A 20,584-nucleotide genomic window follows, 5' to 3' on the forward strand; every position below is an offset into this window, starting at 1 on the left:
TCCGCTCCCATTTGCTAAGGGGTCCTCATCCTCCGCCCTCTTCCCCCTTCACAACAACCAAACAAAAACCAACAACCCACAACAAAAACCACCACCACCCACCACCACCACCACCGCAGCCGCCACAAACACCTACCTTGAACCTATCCCCTAGAATGCCCCTCACAACCTCCCCGCAGGGCCCCAGGCTCTCCGTGTCCCTCTCCATTCCCTCCCGCCTCCCTTCCCCTGCACCCACGCAACCCCCACGCACGCTCTGGGGGCAAGGGGTGCCCGCCCGCCTCCACGCTCCCCGCACCCGCACAGGCCCAACCCTTCCTAGGACCTCGCCTCCACTTTTCCAAGGGATCCCATCCACCCTCTTCCTGCCTCTCAAAACGAACCCTAACTTCAACCTCTCAGCTGGGGCTCCGCTGCCATCCTCACCTCCCTCCCCCACGCTCGCGTTGGCCCTCACCAATCCCTCTGAGTTCCCTTCCCCTCCACGCAGCTATCCCTCCTGCACTCAACCCCTATACCTGCCCTTCACTGAAGCCGGTCCCTCCCCAAGCACGCACCTTTCCCCCAAACACTTCCTGGGACCTTACATCCATTTTTCCCAAGCATCTAGGCACCCTCTTCCCTTCTCAAAAAGAAAAAAAATCCTACCTTGAACCTGTCCGCTGGAGCCCTGCTCACATCCTCACCTCAGTCCTCCAAGCTCGCTGTGGTGTCCCTTAGCATTCGATCTGGGCTCCCTTCCCCAAGTACGCAGGCAACCCCCTCCCAGGCCAGGGCAGGCATCCAACCCCCACACAGGCGCTCTACACAACAGGGTCCCTGTCTCCCTCGCCCCTATCTGCCCCAGCACCTGCACCCCCCTCATCACCATTATCACCAAGCCAAGTGCCTACTCCCTGCTTGAACCTTCAACCTGATGCTACCTGACAGCTGTTTCTGGATAATTTACAGCTCAGGAAAGGCTTTCCCAAGTGCTAATATATTTTGACTGAAAACAAATTTGTGTCAATGCATCTTTATAATTTTAAAGGAAGAAGTCTTTAAGAAATGTATTTTATCCAGTGTAAAACATAAATTCCACTAGCAGAGTCATGTTATAACAAAAATCTTGGTACCCCCTCGTCCAGTTTTAAAAAGTTAGTCCTTATTTATGTAATTAGACACTTTATAAAAGTGGGCACATACTTTCAGTAAATCTGTAGAGAGACAGTAGTGATGTTAGGTACTTCTTCCCATGCCTATCTTTTCCATGATTTTCCTAAGTAATGATCTTATTCATATATCATGTGCTTTTATTTATTTATTTATTTATTTAGTCTTTTAGGGCTCTACTCACAGCATATGGAGGTTCCCAGGCTACGGGTCCAACTGGAGCTGTAGTCCTTGGCCTACACCACAGCCACACTCAATCCTAGCCATTTCTACAACCTAAAGCACAGTTTACAGCAATGCTGGATCCTTAATCCACTGAGCAAGGCTAGGGATTGAACCTGAATCCTTAAGAATACTCATCAGATTCATTTCCACTGAGCTCCAGTGGGATTTTCCATGTGATTTTATATATAATGAATTCTGATGGAGATCTGTGAAATGATATTCAAATTTCAGATAATCTTATATTGATTCACTTACGTATGCAACATACCTTATGAAGTTAGACAATCCCCTCCCACACCAGTTATTCCACAGTTTATTAGAAGAACACAATACTCAAGTGAAAAAAATGTAGTTTGGTTTTAGTCTAATTACCCAATAAAATTAAATTAGCAAACCTTAACAAGGGAGAGATCTGGAAAAAAACTGTAGGTGTGATACAAAACAGTATCTCTCCATCTTAAATAAGAAGTGCTATGTAGCTATCAAATAACACAAAGAAACTGACATGGCTCCTTAATATCACAAAGTTTAGAATTTTGAATTTCTAAATTCTAATTCCCAAAGTCTTTTAAAAATAAACTTTATAAGCACTGTAAAGGCAAGAAACCATTACAATGTTAGAGATCATAACAATATTAAGAACAAAAAATTACCAAATAATAAAGTACTACACTGAGTATGAAGTATCAGGCTGTACAGGTGAAGGAAAAGACTGTTGTTTGCATAAATGTGCAGTAGGTTAATTAAGGAATAAAATTATGTAATATATTATACTTTCAAACTGCGTATATTATATATTTACTTAGTAAAATCTCTATTGGAAGTCTGACTATCTTTGATAATTCCATAAAATCATTTTAACAAACACCTACCTCCCTCTATCCAATGCGTTGTTCAGTGGCTGGAGTACATGTGTGCATACACACACCATAGCTTTCAATCAGGCTAATTTCCCACAGCTTGTCAGTATCTATTAAGTCATCCTTTTAGAGATAATTCCCATCCTGGCACTGGGTAAAGGAATGCACCAAGGAGAAATAGGAGATCTCTGCTTCTTTTTCTCCAGTTTTCTGTTATAGGAGCAGTGACATAACTGGGGAGATCTGGTGCAAAGTAAAAATGCAGGGACCCCACTTTGAAATTATTAAGAGTTTTGAGATGGCGACAGCAGAGCGGTCAGCCAAATGCAGGGCCCTTCTGCCTGCTGGGCCCTGTGTGGTCATGACCTCCTTCCATCCCCGCCCCCAGTCTACTGTTAGACTTGCCTCCTCTCAAGTCAGCCCCCCTCCCTCACCTGTCTAGGCACCACATCCACATCAACTCCTTCGGCTGCCACCATCTTTGGACTGAAATGAGGAGGGGAGAAGGGCACAAGGGAAAGGCCACAGTTTAACAAAACACATCCCAAAGTTCTCTGAGTGATCTGAATTGTAACCTACACTTTACAGAATAAGAACAGGATATAAGAGATGCATTAAAAGATCACCTTGCTGGACAAACTACAAACACAAAGTGCAAAGTAATACAGGAAAGCAAGCAGATGAAAACTTAAAATGCAAGCAAATACATTCTTTTTTTTCCTACAAAGGTAAATCTCTCAAGTTGAGGTATGCATTTTGTTTTTAACCAGAGTGTTACTCAGTTAACAAGATCTAAGAAAATATGTTCAAGGCCACAAAGTTGGTAACTTTTTTATTAAGTTAATAATTGCATAGATAAGTGCTCCACATAGGCAAAGAAAAAATGTGTAAAGTCAGAGAAGCGGAAGCCTATATTTACACAGCAGTGAGAGAGGCAATGATCAACTGATTTAAGATACAGTTTTCAACTATAACTGCAATAAAAATGAATTTGTTACCTCAAACTGTTCCTCCTCTTAGAAAGAATGTGATTTACTCTTTGTACATGCCCCAAAGGATAATATACTGAATCTTTTATAACTCAGGTGGAAATTTAATACACTAAATACGGATCAATCTGTTGACAGTCAACACATTGTTTATCTCTTAAATATTAGGTCAATTTTCAGCAGTACTTTGCCTTTCATATTTCTGCATCTATTTTATTTTATTTTTATTTTTGTCTTTTTGCCTTTTTCTAGGGCCACACCTGCGGCATATGGAGGTTCCCAGGCTAGGGGTCTAATTGGAGCTATAGCCGCCAGCCTACACCAAAGCCACAGCATTGCCAGATCTGAGCCACAACAGGAACTCCTCTCCATCTATGTTAAAAGCTACTTTTATTGCTTTAGAAAATAAAATATGATTTCTGCAGAAACATGAGTTTTACCATTACTATATCATTAGCATTATCAATCTGTTTCTAATTAAAGCACAAGCATAAAATATATTAAGAAGTATCTAGTTTTAAAGTATTTTTAAAATCTTAAAATAAATTTCATAAAAACAAAGTTGAAAATGTAATATAAGTAATATACTAGCAAACAATCTTTAATACCCACAATATTACCTTTTAAAGGAAGTAGTGTAAGTAAGATTCTATAGCACTGTTGTTTATCTCATTTTGTCAGATCTAGGAGATTACTAGTCTGTTCTTACTTTTATTTTATTTATTATTTTTTAAAATTTATTTATTTGTTTTTTTGTTTTTGTCTTTTTGCCTTTTCTAGGGCCACTCCTGTGGCATATGGAGATTCCCATGCTAGGGGTCTAATCAGAGCTGTAGCCACCGGCCTACACCAGAGCCACAGAAACACGGGATCTGAGCCGTGTCTGTCACCTACACCACAGCTCATGGCAATGCCGGATCCTTAACCCACTGAGCAAGGCCAGGGGTCGAACCCGAAACCTCATGGCTCCTAGTCGGATTCGTTAACCACTGTGCCACGACGGGAACTCCTGTTCTTACTTTTCAAAATGATTTTTTATATTAGTCTCAGAAAGAATGCTACTTAAAAATATAAGGGGATGGAGTTCCTGTTGTGGCACAGTGGTTAATGAATCTGACTAGGAACCATGTGGTTGTGGGTTCGATCCCTGGCCTTGCTCAGTGGGTTAATGATCTGGTGTTGTCATGAGCTGTGGTGTAGGTTGCAGATGCAGCTCAGATCCTAAGTTGCTGTGGCTCTGGCACAGGCCAGTGGCTACAGCTCCGATTCGACCCCTAGCCTGGGAACCTCCATATGCCACGGGAGCAGCCCTAGAAAAGGCAAAAAGACAAAAAAAAAAAAATAAAGGGAATTATTTTACACAAATAACTCCTCTCTAATTTACAAAAGAGTTATTTCATTGTTTAAATAACAGAAGAAATTAGTTCCAACTATGCAGAACATATGGTATATAACCTGGTTACAAAAGAGTCATAAACGTACCCTTAATGCATGTAATTCAAACATCATTAATTTTTGATTGTTTGGAGGATGAAGTAAAACCCTTCTGTTATTAGCTAAGGGTAGTGGTTCTCAAAGTACAATCCCTGGAACACCAGCATAAGTACCACCCTAGACCTGTTGGAAGGTTCTTGGAAATTCTGGGGACCCACCTCAGAGCTTCTATGTCAGAAATGATGGGGGAAGGGTCCATTAGTCCTTGTTTAATCAAGCCCTCTGGGTGATTCTGATACAGCTCAAGTTTAAGAACCAGTGGTTGAGTTTGTCTTTAAAATGTATCATAAAGTATTTGAAATAAAACTGTCCAAATTTCATCATTTTTAATGGATGAGGTGTCCCTGGACCAAATGAACAGTTTAAGTGCAACTTAGAAGAAACAAGAAATCAATTTTACAAATACAGAAAACCTACTCTTTTTAGCAATAATGTAATCAAACCATAAGGGAGAGCAATTATGATTGAATGTAATGTCTTGGTTAGTGACAGGACGTTTTAAAAAATATACTGAAAATGCTTTAGGTAACAAGTGACTAACATATGTTATGAACTGAGAAATTCTAAGTGCAGACTTCTACTGTGCTATTACCAGGTACAAAATGCAAGAGAGGAGACAAAGCCGTATACCTGCTTCTCAAGGACCCAGAATGAAAGGCATTCATCGGAAAACATAGTTATCTTACTAGGGTTTGAATCAATTCCAGCATACAATGGGTCCTCTGATAGCACATCATTTGGCATCAATAACATTTCCATTTTTTAAATATTCAAAATGTATTTGCTCTTGACAATAACAAATCTTTCTTCTCCTATTACAAAATACATATCCTAGAAGGGAGCATAGGAAAATACTCTCTGACCTCAACCTCATGAATATTTTCTCAGGTCAGTCTCCCAAGGCAATAGAAATAAGAGCAAAAATAAACCCATGGGACCTAATCAAACTGAAAAGCTTTTGCAAAGCAAAGGAAACCCAAAAGAAAACAAAAAGACAACTTGCAGAATGGGAGAAAATAGTTTCAAATGATGCAACGGACAAGGGCTTAATATCTAGAATATATAAGCAACTTATACAACCCAACAGCAAGAAAGCCAATAACCCAATGGAAAAATGGGCAAAAGACCTGAATAGACTGTTCTCCAAAGAAGATATATAGATGGCCAGCAAACACATGACAAAATGCTCAACATCGTTGATTATAAGAGAAATGCAAATCCAAACTACCATGAGATACCACCTCACACCAGTCAGAATGGCCATCATTAAGAAGTCCACAAATAACAAGTGCTGGAGGGGTTGTTATATATATGTATGTGTGTATATGTATATATATGTATATGTATATATATATATGTATATGTATATATGCACACATGGTTGGGTCACATTGTTGTGCATCAAAAATTGACAGAACATTGTAAATCAACTACAACAAATAAAATAAATAAAAAACAAAATACATATTCAAAGTATTGGTCTTAAAAATTTGCTTCTGATTTTTCATCTTTTCCTGTTTTGCCTTCCTGATGAACGTCTTTCTTGATAAACAAAAAAGTCATTTTCATCCATATTTTCTTCTTAGCTTTGAAACTGGCGATATGTCTATGTGGTCACTGTTCCCTCTACAAGTATTTGAATAAAGAACTTTCTAGGCCTTCTTTAAAAAGTACTAGTCAGGTCAACAATGTATATTTACTTTCTTTAGCTCTCCGAACCAAAAATTTCCCCAAAGAGGCCACTGAAGATGATAAGCACCTTCCTCCAGTTAAATACCCAGGGAAACTCTTTTAGCTTGGGCACTAGAAAATGATAAATGTGTATACAGTATGAAAAATATAATGTTAACATTATAAAACATAATCAATAATCTTTAAGGAGAAGAAAATTAGCTTTCTTGATTCCCATCACAAAACATTTTACATAATATGACAAACTCTCCTAAAAAATGTACTTCTAGTAATTTTTTCCCTTTTATTCATGGCCACACTTGCAGCATATGGAAGTTCCCAGGCCAGGGGTTGAATTGGAGCTGCAGCTGCAGGCCTATGCCATAGCCACAGCCACAGCCAAACCCATCTGAGGCACATCTCTGATCTATGCTGTAGCTTTCGGCAATGCCAGATCCTTAACCCACTGAGCTAAGCCAGAGATCGAACCCACATCCTCAAGGACACCATCCCAGGTTCTTAACCTGCTGAGCCCCTGGGAACTTCACTCCTACTTCTAGTAAATTTATTGAACTACTGTCTGAATATAACAAATGTTTTTACAAGAGCGGCACAAGACAGGCATTTATAGGGAAGAAACATGTCTTTAAACATTATTCCATCTGAGACTTGAATATGCTTAAGCTCTAGAGTAAGAATTTTAAAAATAATTTTTAAGTTTTGCCAAATCATTTAAGCTGCCAAAAAGTTAAAACTTCCATGGTGTCCCTCTCCCTCTCTTTCTCTCTTTCCATCTTTCTCTCTCTCTCTCTCTCTCCCACACACACTCCTAATTATAGGACAGGAATATAAAGTAAGTATTTAACAGAGGCAACCTTTTGAAAAAGTATTAACTAAGTATATATTATGACAACAATAAGTATTAATTAAAACTGATAAAGGTTAGTGTTCACTGACTATCAGGCTGTGTATTTAGTACTTTACATTCTCTAATCTTTATGACAACTCTGCCATCTCAGTATTACTGTTCCAATTTTACATAGAAAGAAAGTAAATCATACTCCAAATTCAAGCTTTTCATTTTAATTTGCCTAAATTTACACAGCTAATAGAGCAGTGAAAGTGATAAGTGAACACAAACTAATTCCAAAGCCTGCTCTTTTTTCTATAGGATATCACCTCCCCCAGATTATATTTATCACATTTATTTTATGTATATACTGATATGACGTTACTGTATTTGTATTGCATTGTGTTGTTTTTTTTTTTTTTCCCCAAATGATTTTCTGGGATTTCTGGTAGCTAGTAGTAACACTAAGACCCAAAAGTGTATTAAAGAAAATTCCGAAGTGCTTTTTCAAAGTTTGGCCTTAAATCCAATCTTCTTTGTTCTAAATTTTGGTCTATAAGAAGTTGCTTCTGGCCGAGAAAGAGAAAATGAAAGGGCAGCTCTGCATGTCCTATGTCAAATGTCTCAGTATTAAAGAAAGTTTAATATCCCATTAATTCAGGACTGGGAATTTTAGCCTCTCTTCATTTTTAGGAAACCAAAGTCTTTATAAAATGTTGCTAGAAAACAGCCAGAAGAAATAGTAATGGAGTTCAAATGAAACAAAAGACACAGCAATTGTCTCAAAGTTGGGAGTGACCCTGCAACTGTCTATCGGTCCAAAACTTTCATCAAAATGAGGATGCTGAGTGGGGTCGGGGGGAGTGGCTGTGCCAGGTCCCTGTGATCAACCCAAATCTCAGGACACAGGCCAGTGTCTGCTCAGGGAGGCTTCCTCTAAAACTAAACCCGGCATTTCAAGAGGACCCCTCCTTCCAACAGAAAGTCCTCTTCCTGATCCTCTGTTTTCTTCCTTGGATCCCTACTCTCTACAGCCACTGAGGATAATACTTCAGAGCAATCTTGGACAAATACTTACTTTCCATCCTTTTTATCCTACACTTACAGGAAGGTAAATCCTTCTGCTTGCACTTGTATTTTCTTTTCCATTCTTAACTGCTATTGTACTGGACAGCAACCAGCAACAGGAGGAGAAGAGTTTATTAACACTGTACATCAGCAATGTGGTCTATGATTAGTCATTTAAAAAAAACAGTGGTGGAGACTCTAATGAAACAAGTAAACATGGGTAACATAATTTAGAAACAAAATGAAATGCACATTATGACTACAGTTATTTAAAATAGTTATGCATGTAGTCACGACAGTAAATAAATACAGAAATTTGAAAAGTTATTTCATGGTTTTAGGGTGGTTACTAAAAATAGTGAGAGGAGTTCCCACTGTGGTATAGTGGGTTAAGGATCTGGTGTTGCCACAGCTGTGGCCTGGATTTGATCCCTGGCCTGGGAACTTCGATATGCTGCAGGTACAGAAAAAAAAATTATTAGAAAAAAAAATAACCTTAAAATAGCTATTATTAGGAGGCTGACTTAGTATCCATGTTGTGCTTTTTGAGGCTTATAAACTTATAAAACAAGGATCATGAAAGGGAGAGTAGGTACAATCTTTGTAACTCTTCTATAAATCTAAATTATTTCAAAATAAGTAGTTTTAAAAACAACAAAAAAGAAAATTTCTACTTTGTATTAAGTGACCAACATTTTTATTTTTTTAAATTATTTTTATTTATTTATTTATTTCTTATTTTCCCACTGTACAGCAAGGGGATCAAGTTATCCTTACATGTATACATTACAATTACATTTTTCCCCCACCCTTTCTTCTGTGGCAACATGAGTATCTAGACAAATTTCTCAATGCTACTCAGCAGGATCTCCTTGTAAATCTATTCTAAGTTGTGTCTGATAAGCCCAAGCTCCCGATCCCTCCCATTCCCTCCCGCTCCCATCAGGCAGCCACAAGTCTTTTCTCCAAGTCCATGATTTTCTTTTCTGAGGAGATGATCATTTGTGCTGGATATTAGATTCCAGTTATAAGTGATATCATATGGTATTTGTCTTTGTCTTTCTGGCTCATTTCACTCAGGATGAGATTCTCGAGTTCCATCCATGTTGCTGCCAATGGCATTATGTATATATACTACATCTTCCAAATCCAATCCTTTGTCGATGGACATTTGGGTTGTTTCCATGTCCTGGCTATTGTGAATAGTGCTGCAATGAACATGCGGGTGCAGGTGTCTCTTTTAAGGAGAGTTTTGTCTGGATATATGCCCAAGAGTGGGATTGTGGGGTCATATGGAAGTTCTATGTATAGATTTCTAGGGTATCTCCAAAAGGTTCTCCATAGTGGCTGTACCAGTTTCCATTCCCACCAACAGTGCAAGAGGGTTCCCTTTTCTCCACAGCCCCTCCAGCACTTGTTCTTTGTGGATTTATTAGTGATGGCCATTCTGACTGGTGTGAGGTGGTATCTCACAGTAGCTTGGATTTGCATTTCTCTTATCATCAACGATGTTGAGCATGTTTTCATGTGTTTGTTGGCTATCTGTATATCTTCTTTGGAGAACAGTCTATTCAGGTCTTTTGTGATTTTTCCATTGGGTGATTGGCTTTCTTGCTGTTGGGTTGTATAAGTTGCTTATATATTCTAGAGATTAAGCCCTTGTCGGTTGCATCATTTGAAACTATTTTCTCCCATTCTGCAAGTTGTCTTTTTGTTTTCTTTTGGGTTTCCTTTGCTGTGCAAAAGCTTTTCAGTTTGATTAGGTCCCATGGGTTTATTTTTGCTCTTTTTTCTATTGCTTTGGGAGACTGACCTGAGAAAATATTCATGATGTTGATGTCAGGGAGTGTTTTGCCTATGTTTTCTTCTAGGAGTTTGATGGTGTCCTGTCGTATATTTAAGTCTTTCAGCCATTTGGAGTTTACTTTTGTGCATGGTGTGAGGGTGTGGTCTAGTTTCATTGCTCTGCATGCAGCTGTCCAGGTTTCCCAGCAATGCTTGCTGAATAGACTTTCTTTTTCCCATGTTATGTTCTTGCCTCCCTTGTCAAAGATTAATTGACCATAGGTGTCAGGGTTTATTTCCGGGTTCTCTATTGTGTTCCATTGGTCTGTCTGTCTGTTTTGATACCAGTACCACACTGTTTTGATGACTATGGCTTTGTAGTATTTCTTGAAGTCTGGGAGGGTTATGCCTCCCACTTGGTTTCTGTTTCTCAGGATTGCTTTGGCGATTCTGGGTCTTTTGTGGTTCCATATAAATGTTTGGATTGTTTGTTCTAGTTCTGTGAAAAATGTCATGGGTAATTTGATCGGGATTGCAATGAATCTGTAGATTGCTTTGGGTAGTATGGCCATTTTTACAATATTGATTTTTCCAATCCAGGATCTTGGACTATCTTTCCATTTCTTTCCATCTTCTTTGATTTCTTTGATTAAAGTTTTATAGTTCTCGGCATATAGGTGACCAACATTTTTAATGACAAAAAATATTCTTTAAAAATTCATGTTATTACATACTCAAATAATGATCATATATGATTTCAAGTATTATTTTCCAGTTTTCTACACTTATAAAATTTTGTAAAAAGGAGTACCCATCATGGCTCAGTGGTAATGAACCTGAGTAGTATCATGAGGATGTGGGTTTGATCCCTAGCCTCACTCAGTGGGTTTAGCACCTGGCATTGCCATGAGCTGCAGTGTAGGTCACAGATGCAGCTTGGATCTGGTGTTGCTGTCAATGTGGTGTAGGCCCACAACTGTGCCTCCAATTTGACCCCCAGCCTGGGAACTTCCAGATGCCATGGTAATGGCACTAAAGAGACAAGAACAAAAATTGAGGATATGGTCAAAACCAAGCATTTCCTCAAAGAAGCAAGTTCTACATGTGCTGTAATTTCACTATATATTGTCATATTTCTAGTCTTTTAGTTCCATGTAGGTTATTTATTGAAATATTTGAGTGTTTGTTACGTGATCTGAGGGTGCTCAGAATCTCTGAACTACTTTTAATCTGGGGACTATTTTTTAAGCTGACTTGTTCATTCAGTAAATATTGACTGAGTGTATAACAAGAACTAGCTGCTCCACTTCTATGTGCTGAGTACAGAGCAGTGAACAAGGCAAACAGAACCCTTGCCTTTACATTCTAGTGGAAGATAGCAGAAAATAAACAGAAGAGTGAAATGCATGGGATGGGAAATGGTAACAAGGTTCACAAGGAAAGAATCATGAAGGAGAAAGAACTGGGATGGAGTGGGGAGAGCTGCAGTTTTAGACTCAGTGACTCCAGAAAGCCTAAGCTGACACCTGAGTGAGGTCCCAAACTGACGAGGGAATGAGCCTCACAGGTAACAGGGAAAGAGTTGTGCAGGCAGAGAGAACAGCAGAAGCCTGGGAAGCAAGAACTTGCCTACACAATGCAAGAACAGCAAAGAGCCAGTATCTATCAGTACATATCAAGAGGGAGTGAGGGGAGAGTAGCCCAGGACAGGAACAGGGTCCAGGGGATGAATCTAGTGGGCCATTTCTTGGGATTTAGCTTTTATCCTGATTGAGATGAAAAGTCAGTGGAGGATGTTCATCCAGAATGTGATACAGTATGACCACTATTTTGATATAAACAGTCTGTTTGCAGAATTAAGAATGATGGAATTAGGAGTTCCTGTCGTGGCGCAGTGGTTAACGAATCCGACTAGGAACCATGAGGTTGCGGGTTCGATCCCTGGCCTTGCTCAGTGGGTTAAGGATCCGGCATTGCTGTGAGCTGTGGTGTAGGTTGCAGACGCGGCTCGGATCCTGCGTTGCTGTGGCTCTGGCGTAGGCTGTTGAGTACAGCCCCAATTCGACCCCTAGCCTGGGAATCCCCATATGCCACAGGATCGGCCCAATAAATGGGAAAAAGACAAAATAAATAAATAAATAAATAAAAGAATGATGGAATTAAATCACAGGCAGTAACAGGAAGATCCCTCACTGGAGGCGTTTGCAATAATACAGGATAGATGCAAAGGGGACTTGGGATTGGAGCTGCAGCAGTGGAAATGGTCTCTGTGATTAGATTTTGGATATTTTTTAATGGTACACACAGGCGAATATGGTGACAGGGATGTGGGGAATTATAAGATGTGGGATGAAGGAAAGCTAGGGATCAAGGCTGATAGCAAGGCTCATCTATGGGGTAAACTCAGGAGGGAGCTTTGGTGGGGAAGACGGGGAGGCTGGATGACTACATTACATTCTAAGAACTGACAACAGCTTCTGCTCATCAGCAAGCAGGTGGTCACCTACTGGCATGGGACTAGATGAGGTCACTAGGGCAGTAAGTGCAGAGGGAAAAGAGGTCCAAATCCCAGATGCTGGTGCATTCCCAGTTTAGAGGTTGGAGATGAGAGAAGGACTCAGCAAAGAAGACAGAGTAGAAGGCAGAGAGGTGAGAGGGAAGCTAGCCAAGGGCAGTGCCTGAGAGCCGGACAGAGACAGCCACCCATGCCACAGCCAGCCTGGGACACAAGAAGGGAGACACCACCTCCACAGGGACAGCAAGATGGGAGATTCTGCTGGGTGGCAGAAGCCATGATCACTCAAAGCTCAGTCACCTCTTAAGGAGAGGTGAGCTATACATGGGACGACATTGGCTGGTGACTGGAAATGAAGCTGGGAGCAAGAACTTTTTTTTAGTATGTTAGAAAAAAAGACAGCATTATTTGTACATTGATGGAAAAGATCTACCAGTGAAGAAAAAGTTAATGGTGTGGGAGACAGAAGTCAGATGTTTGATTAAAAATATTCTAAGTCAGGAGAGCAAGAGCTGCATTATTAATGTCTCTTGGGTTGTCAGACCCTTCAAGACTCTAATGAAGTCAGTGAGTCTTCCTCTAGATGAGAAAGATGTCTCAAGTTTGAATTTCAGAGAGATCCAGACCCACTGAAGCTGACACACTTATCTCCGGGGAAAACTCCCAGCACCTTAAAAAGCACAATCACTTTGTTCCTCCAGGTATTTCATACACATTTCCAAAGAGATGAAAATTTGAATAATTATCATATGTAACAAAGAAATGCTAAATAATTACCACATAATGGCAAGTGAAACTATATTTACAGTTAATCTAAACATCAATAAGCTGTGCTCTACTTTCTGCTGACTTACCTTCTTGCAAGGTGGTAAAACATTTCTCTCCTCCACACCCAGCCTAGACTTCCTGTTGCCCACTCCCCCACTGCCCAGCACCCCCACATTTCTGCATTTTGAGCTTCCTGGTCCTCTTGTGTTCCCCTCACCTGCACTTCTCCAGCTCCACATACTCAAATATTACTCTACCCAAGACCCAGACAGAATTCTAACACCTCTGTTGTTTCTTCTCTGATATCACAGCCCATCATCTCCTTCCCTGGGACTCAGTGCTTCTTCAATACCACTCAAGCAGTTAATTCTGTGTTAATTTGCATCAACACAGTGTTTCTGCACTTTCTGAATTTCCCCAATACAGTGCTAAGAACAAAAGACAGAAATACTTCTTTGCATCACCACCTTCAGCTAGAACACCATTACAAATGTGGCATATATTACACAAGTGTATCTTAAATAAACTAATTAACCTCAGTAGCTTCTGAAAGGACTGGTTTGGTTTTACTATGTCAATGCCAATTATAGGCAAAATTTCAAAAAAAAAAAAAAAAACCACGAAATGAAATGGAATTTTAATTCTGAAAATTGTACCATCTAAGAAGTGATAGAGCCCAATGCTGAGTAAAACTCTTATTACCAAAAATTGTGATCATGATTGATTAGGTTTTTTTTTTTCATGGACATAACAAACTGCCTTGATTTTATTTAAAACGGAATCATAACTGATTGGGGGTAAATAGCCAACTCTACTTGGGATTCCACTGTACCCTAGCATTTGTTTTACTCAGTTCTATACCTTTTATTCCAGCCCATAAAATCTCCCAAGGGCACAGTGGGTCCCAGGCAGCACCACCACTTGGCACAGTTCCTTGCTCACAACTCTCACCCCAACCCTGCATTCCACTAGTCCTGCCCTGACCCCACCCCCATGTCCTCCTGCAGCACCTGCCATGGCTTGACTCAGCTCTTCCCTTCTCAAGGCCACAAGAATGGGTGGTCATACCAATCATACTCAACATACTCACTTTAAACCACTCACACACTCACTTGACACACACTCACTTTAAACCAAGCTTGTTTGAGCCAGGGTTTAAATAAAATCATGGTTCTCAGAGTTTCAGGAAAGTGATAAGTCATCCTGTTGGAATATGAAAATTAACAGCACTGTGCACAAGCTTGCACACACAGGTCAAGTACCAATGCTTTTGTTGTTCAGAAACTTTGCATCGAGTCCCAGGACAGCTAAACTTAGCCTTGAACTAAGAGGCAGGGAGCAAATCATTAACACACTGAAACATCCAAAGTTAAGAATGTGTTTGACCAGGTCTAGACATTTAGACTGTCACTGACTAATATTAAAATGGTGAGAAGTTCCTGCCTAGCCTCCTCATACCTCAGAGCCCCCATGTGGGAATGTGAAGATGCACCATGATGGACTGTTCAGGCCTCTGTCTTCCCGAGGCCTTGGGCACTGCTCATTTCTCAGCCTAGGTTCTTGTATCTAAGATGCAGCCCTGGGCTATGGTGCTGCTACCTGTGCAGGGCAGGCACCCTTTAACCTCCCACAGGCCCCCAGGTACTGCTGCTTCTCACCTGAGCCTCTTTCTTCAGTCCCCAGGGCAGTGTGGTGGCTGTTTTCAGAGCCTCTCCTTTCCAAACCAAGTCTGCTATTTAAGGAGTGTTCTCCATTGGGGTTCACAGAACCTCTCCATGCTGGCCTGGGTGGCTTCCTGGTTTCCTATAACCCAGCCAGTCACAGTCCTTTCCCAATCAGTCCTGTTCTTTTCTACTGGTGACATGGAGGAGAAGGAAGCCTTCCACAGCTGGCCTACTAACAGTAAGGCACAGCTGCATTCCCAGCCATGGACAAGCAACCAGCCACTCTGGCCCACTCCCAGCCCACCATCAGATTTGCTTCATTGCCACACCTAAAGGAAAGCAAACCTGATCCACAATGGCTCTTAAAGTAGGAATCTAAGGCAACCAGCTGATAAATATCCCAAACTCTTCTTCCTTGTATGTCGAGAAAAATAGCTACAGCTTTCTACCAGGTCCCAGAGTCAGAATGCCTGGATGCAAATGCCACTCACTCCTCTATTTGCTAACTGTGTGACCTAGGATGAGTTACTTAACCAGTCTGTGCCTCAGTTTACCCATCTGTAAAATGGGGACAATTACAGTACCTACCTACTTCCTGGTACTGACAGTACCATGAAATATTTTCAAGTATTAAAATGAGGTGATAGGAGTTCCCATTTTGGTACAGTGGAAACGAATCTGACTAGGAACCATGAGGTTGTGGGTTCCATCTCTGGCCTCTCTCAATGGATTAGGATCAGGCATTGCCATGAGCTGTGGTGTAGGTCCCAGAGGCAGCTCGGATCTGGTGTTTCAGTGTAGGCTGGCAGCTGTAGCTCCAATTGGACACCTAGCCTGGGAACCTCCAAATGCTGTGAGTATGACCTTAACAAAAAAAGCAAAAAAAAAAAAAAAAAAAAAAGAAGAGATACATGTCAAGTTCTTAGAACAGTCCTTGCAGAGAGTGCTCCTATAAGGCTAGCTAGTATTGCTGTTATTATTCTTATTACTCTTATTATTATTATTTGTTCAGCCCAGGGTAGGCAGGGATGTACTCAGGGTAGGCAGAGGCTTCCTCAGAAGACCCAGATATCAATTAGAACTTAGCAATGCCTGCCGACCATGCACTGTCACAAGCCCACACACCTGTGAAAGCCATTATAGTTTGTATAATATTTTTATACTCTCATTCCACTTTGTTCCTCACAGTTCTTGTGAGCTAGAAGATATATGTTATTATCCCTATTTGACAGGTGAAGAAATCAGGGTTCATAGAGGTCAAGTGCTGGCTTGGCCAAGGTCACACTGAAAGTTACCCTTAAGCCAAGTATGGCTCAACCCCTTTGACATCAGATTCCAGGCTCTCTGTTCCATGTGGGAAGGAATAGGTCCTCCTCCAACTCCAGGTCTTGGGTAAGCTCCATGCTCCCAGAGGGACCCCCAACAGACTGGAGCCCACAGAGTAGCTGACCTTTCTCCTGAGTTTGGTGATGAGTCACTCTCCATGGTGCATGGTGCAGCTTCAACAAACATTATTGAGCACAGCTCTAAATCACCAAGACCTGTCAGGCTTCCATTCCCAGAAGGTCAAAAGAGATGAATTCAGTATCACTGCTATGCTAAAGCACCCACCCCACACCCCGCAGTTCTGAAGTTTGGTGCCTGGGATGTTCTGGCCTAAGACGATTTCTCTTGGGTCTTTTTAAAGTGAAATGTGCCAGTTAATAGAATCAAATTGCCTTTTCATGAAGTGATGCCAGCAAAGAGAAGGTTCTGTTTACTGTTTCGACAGAAGCATTTTAACTTTCAAAGCTCTTTCACAGCTGTTTTCTTTTATTAAAAGTTTATTGCTTTCAAATCCTTTGTGAAAGAGGTTTAAAAATAAAGTTGATCTTACCCCTTTATAACAGCAATAGACTTCACTTTCAGTTTTTTTAAAGCCTGAGTATATGTGATCATTACAGAAAATTCAGAAAAGATGGAAAAGTAGGAGGAAAATGAAAACAAATCCATGCTGCCCTCAGCCCTCTCCATGTGCCTGTCCAACCACATCAAGAAAACCAGGACTGGAGTTCCCATAGGGCTCAGTGGAAATGAATCCAACTAGTAACCATGAGGTTGTGGGTTGATCCCTGGCCTCACTCAGTGGGTCAAGGATCCAGTGTTGCCATAAGCTGTGGTGTAGGTTACAGACTTGGATCTGGCATTATTGTGGCTGTGGCATAGGGTGGCGACTATAGTTGCCATTTGAACCCTAGCCTGGGAATTTCCATATGCCATGGGTGTGGCCCTAAAAAAAAGGCAAAAAAAAGGCAAAAGAAAAAAGAAAACCAGGACTCATCCTGTGGTAACTTATACTCCCAGGCTTCATTCTTTGGAAAGCTTCAGTTTTCTTACTTTTCAGAACTGTGATCACACTGCACATCCATCTTTGCACCTGATTCTTGTCTTTTAACATGATGTGAAGCCCATATTGGATAAGGTGGAATATTATTTCCATTAAGATGTAGTATCATAACGTGTGACCATTCTCTAACTGTAAAGATACAGGTTGCTTATAATTTTTCAGCATGACAAGTTATGGTCTCATCTCCTTCCAATTCTGTCATCACAATCCATATATGGCAGATGGGATGGCCCCTCTTATGCACTAGGACACCACGTGCACAGAAAATCAGCTGCATCAAGAGAAGTAAATCAATGAGACCTAGAGTTTGTCTCTTTCCCCTACACCCTGGCCTCCTTCTGATCTTGCTGAGAGGGTCATTGATAAGTTTAAAAATTGATGACCTGACTCCATGATAGAAAACACAATTAACCACCAATAACTGACCTTCATAACTAGGACAATCCCATTGGCAAATCTTCCACAAATTTCATATCAATTCCTACTGTTTCATTCTAATAACCGTAAGGGGAGTTGAGGCCATTTAAATTCATAAAGCAAGAAATATTGAAGATCTAGGAAATTCTGTACCTAAAGAAAAGCAGCAACAGGAGCTTTGAGAGTTGAGTGAAAAGACAACTTACTACTGGTCTTCCCCCATGTTGAAACATTTAAATGTAAACTGCTTCCTAAGTGATAGTCCCATAATTAAGAGGCCACTGTTCCCACAACTCTATTTTTAGCTCTATTCAAGTCCTTTTCCCTTTCTGCTTAGCATTACAGCCAATTACCTCCCTCATTTGCCCAATCGCTTAACATTTATCCTGCAAATATATACTGAATGCTTTCTCTGATGGTCACTGCCTTACAGAGGTTCACAAACTGCAGTCTCACTGGAAAGGTGGTCAAATATCATGGTTTATGGTCTGGGGCCTGGAGACAGAGCAGCTGGGTCCACAGGCTCACAGCCTTGTTCCAGGTGTGCAAACTTAGGCAAGTCGTGGACCTCTCTGTGCCTGTTTCCCCCTTTCTAAGCGGAAGATGGTGATAATCACTGTTTCCCAGGCTGTGTTCAGGCTTCAAGGCATTAATCCATGCAGAGTATTTGGAACATATCCTGGTGTATGTTTAACAGTCAAAATGTTACCCAATATCAAGGAGCACAAAATCCAGCTGAGAGGTTTCAGAATCATATCTTTTTTAAGTCTTATACTCCCCACGTCTGTGAGGAAATCCATTCTATCTTCGTAGGAATCATTCTCACTTCTCATGATGAACCCGCTTTCTCCAACTATAATTCTCCTAAGAGTACCTGAGGAATCCACCCAGCTTTCTTGGCACTAGGAAGACTCCCTGAACTTCTGCATTAGATTTCTCCCCTGAAGTCTGTTTATTTCCATGATCAAGACTGTGGTTTGGAACATGATTTATTCAGCACAATTGCAAAGTGAACACTTTCTTGACAAGATTCCTCACATATCTAACTGCAATGATAGCTGAGATGCTGAGAGGAGAATGCAGAGACAGAACAAGAAAGAGCTTCTCACCTATTGATCTCAAACTATTTTATTTTATTTTTCTTATTTTAGCTTCTCACCTATTGATCTCAAACTATTTTATTTTATTTTATTATTTTATTTTACTGTCTTTCGTCTCTTCAGGGCTGTACCTGTGGCATATGGAGGTTCCCAGGATAGAGGTCTAATCGGAGTTACAGCTGCTGGCCTATGCCACAGCCACAGCCACAGCAACACGAGATCTGAGCCACATCTGTGACCTACACCACAGCTCACAGCAACACCAGATTCTTAACCCACTGAGCAAGACCAGGGATTGAACCTGCAACCTCACAGTTCCTTTTTGGACTCTTTTCCACTGTACCACAATGGGAACGCCTATCTTTTTTTTTTTTTTTTTTTTGTCTTTTTGCCATTTCTTGGGCCACTCCCATGGCATATTGAGTTTCCCAGGCTAGGGGTCTAATCGGAGCAGTAGCTGCCAGCCTATGCCAGAGCCACAGCAACCCAGGATCCGAGCCATGTCTGTGACCTACACCACAGCTCACAGCAACACCAGATCATTAACCCACTGAGCAAGGGCAGGGATCGAACCCACAACCTCATGGTTCCTAGTCGGATTCGTTAACCACTGCACCACAACAGGAATTCTGGGAACTCCTATGTTGAACTTTAAAATTAATAATTAATTAATGTATTAAAATTTGTGTATGTATTAGATGAGAATAATTTTGACAAGGAAAAATTAAGCCAGAAATGAAAAAGATAAAACAGACAAGCTAACATACCAAAAAGGAGCCGCTGCTAGATATAAAAGGCACCAGGACTAGATATATTCAGCTGAGATCTATCTCTCTTTAAAAAAGGTAATTCGAATGATATCAAACTAAGGCCTTTGAAATATGTAGAAATGCTCCCAATTTGTTTTATGAAACTAGTACTGCTTTAACACCAAAATCCAGTAAGTATATATTATAGAAACAATGATCAAAATACGTAAATGAATACAGGGCAGCCAAATAAAAATGTGCATATATGGGAGGCTGGGAAGGATGGGGGATAACAGTGAAAAATCAAAATCTAAGTACACTCCAAGATACATTTGTGCAATTATATAAAAATTATGTATGCATATATATGATAATAAATTATGTAATGCATAAATTATAAGTAATAAAAATTTTATAAAGTTTGTGACAGTCAATACACACACCTGAGTGCAATGCACAAAACATCCATACACATTAAAGGAGAATGTAAAACTTTTCACTGCAGGAGTTCCTGTTTTGGCTCAGTGGAATAAAAACCGGACATATTACCTGTGAAGATGCAGGTTCAATGCCTGGACTTGCTCAGTGGGTTTGGACCTAAGCTATAGCATAGGTCCCAGATACAGCTGGGATCTGGTGTTGCTATGTTGCTATGGCTGTGGCTTAGGCTGGCAGCTGCAGTTCTGATTTTATTTCTAGCCCAGGAAATGCATATGCTGCATGTGTGGCCATAAAAAGACAACAACAACAACAACAACAAAAACTTTGGAGTTCCTGTCGTGGCACAGCAGAAACAAATCCAACGAGGAATCATGGGGTTGTGGGTTCAATTCCTGGCCTCAGTCAGTTGGTTAAGGATCTGGTATTTCCATGAGCTGTGGCATAGGTGGC

Source organism: Sus scrofa, chromosome 10, assembly GCF_054392235.1.
Source record: "Sus scrofa isolate SSC_HxYL_T2T_F1_AM1 chromosome 10, Sscrofa_HxYL_maternal_Yorkshire_Landrace_v2.0, whole genome shotgun sequence".
NCBI classification, from domain to species: domain Eukaryota; kingdom Metazoa; phylum Chordata; class Mammalia; order Artiodactyla; family Suidae; genus Sus; species Sus scrofa.